Below are 2,487 nucleotides of genomic sequence, written 5' to 3' on the forward strand. Positions count from 1 at the left end.
GACTCTTCTTAAGGAAAAGCATGGAAGACGTTACACTGGCTGTAGTTAGCAAACAAATTGGGAGAGGTTTTTCTGACTGTTCTGCAAATCACAATAGGAGATATTCCACTGACTGTTATTAAGATACAAACTGGGAGAGAATGCACTTATTCCATTCAGGATAGAGAATGCCACAGTTCACAAGCTGCTCTGCGCAAACAGAAATGGAGCAGTTTAACTGACAGTTATGAGGAAACACAATGGGAGACGTTTCACTGATCGTTAGTAGGTTACAGAATGGGAGAAGTTTCACTGACTGTTACTAGGAAACAGAATGGGAGAGGTTTCACACACTGGTATTAGGAAACTGAATGGAACAAATTTCACCGGCTGTTGTTTGGAAACAGAATGCGAGAAAGTTCACTGACTGTTCTTAAGGAAAAGTATGGAAGACGTTTCACTGGCTGTAGTTAGCAAACAGACTAGGAGAAGTTTCACTGACTGTTCTGAGAAATCACAATAGGAGATATTCCACTGACTGTTATTAGCAAACACACTGGGAGAGGATTCAGTTATTTCATTCAGGATGGAGAATGCGACAGTTCACAAGCTGCTCTGCGCAAATAGAAATGTAATAATTTAACTGACAGTTAATAGGAAACACAATGGGAGACGTTTCACTGATTGTTAGTAGATAACAGAATGGGACAAGGTTCACTGGCTGTTATCAGGAAACAGAATGCGAGAATTTAATTGACTGTTATTAGGAAACATATTGGAAGAGTTTTCTTTGGCCATTCTTTGGAAACAGATTGGGAGACATTTCACTGGCTATTATTACGGTACAGAGTTGGACACGTTTCACTGACTGTTAGTAGGACACAGAATGGGAGGACTTTCACTCGTTGTTATTACGAATAGGAGAATTTTCACTGACTATTCTTAGGAAACAAAATGGGACTACTTTCACTGACTGTAATTAGGAATAAGAGCAGTTGTACTGACTGTTATTAGGAAACAGAATGGGACATGTTTCACTGAGTGTTATTAGGAAACAGAATGGGAGAAGTTTGACTGGCTGCTATTTGGAAACAGAATTGGAATAGTTTTACTGGCTGTTATTAGGAAACAGAATTGGAATAGTATTACTGGCTGTTATTGGGAAACGGAATGAGAGGTTTCACTGACTGTTATTAGGAAACAGAGTGGGAGAATATTTACTTGACTGTTAATACGAAACAAAATGACGTATTTCACTTACTGTCATCAGGAAACAGAATGTGAGAGCTTTCACTGGCTGTTGTCAGGAAATAGAATGGAAGACGTTTCACTGTCTGGTTTTAGAAAACCCAATGGGACAGCTTTCACTGGCTGTTATTAGGAAATAGATTGGGAGAGGTTTCAGTAACTGTTATTAGGAAAACGATTGAAGAATGAAAAATGTATCACTGTCTGTTCTGAGGAAACAGAATGGAAGAAGTTTCACTGGCTGTTAATAGAAAAAAATTGGGCAAGTTTCACCGACTGTTGTTAGGAAAACGAACAGGAGATGTTTCTCTGGCTCATCTAAAGAAATAGAATGGAAGACGTTTGTCTGTTAGGTAGTAGGAGACAGAATGGGAAATGTTTCACTGGCTGTTATCTGGAAACAGAATGAGAGAGATTTCACTGACTGGTATTAAGGAACAGAGTGTGATAAGATTCACTGGTTTGTATTAGGATACAATAAGGAAGAATTTTCACTGGCTGTTATTAGGAAGCAGAATAGGAGAATTTTCACTGACTGTACTTAGGAAACAAAATGGGACTAATTTCACTGACTGTAATTAGGAAGCAGAATTGGAGCAGTTGTACTGACTGTTATTAGGAAACAGAACGGGACAGGTCTCACTGAGTGTTATTAGGAAACAGAATAGGAGAAGTTTCACTGGCTGTTATTAGGAAACAGAAAGGGAGAAGACTCATTGATTGTTTATAGGAAACCGAATGGGAGACGTTTCATTGACATGTGATCAATAAACAGAAGGGGAGAGGTTTCATGACTCCTAGCCGGAAATACAGTGGGAGAAGTTTCACTGTTTGTTCTGAGGAAACAGCATGGGAAAGGATTGACTGGCTGTTCTGGGGAAACTGAATGGAAGAAGTTTCACTGGCTGTTAATAGGAAACAAACTGGGTCAGGTTTCATTGACTGTTATCCGTAATCAGAATGACAGATGATTCACTGGCTTTTCTGAGGAAAGGGAATGGAAGACCTTGGACTGTCTGCAATTAAGAAATAGAACTGGAGAAGTTTCCTTGACTGTTGTTAGGAAACAGAATGGAGAGGTTTCACACACTGGTATTAGGAAACAGAATGGATCAAATTTCACCGTCTGTTGTTTGGAAACAGAATGAGAGAAAGTTCACTGACTCTTCTTAAGGAAAAGCATGGAAGACGTTACACTGGCTGTAGTTAGCAAACAAATTGGGAGAGGTTTCTCTGACTGGTCTGCAAATCACAATAGGA

This window comes from Hemiscyllium ocellatum, assembly GCF_020745735.1.
Source record: "Hemiscyllium ocellatum isolate sHemOce1 chromosome 27 unlocalized genomic scaffold, sHemOce1.pat.X.cur. SUPER_27_unloc_13, whole genome shotgun sequence".
Lineage (NCBI taxonomy): Eukaryota > Metazoa > Chordata > Chondrichthyes > Orectolobiformes > Hemiscylliidae > Hemiscyllium > Hemiscyllium ocellatum.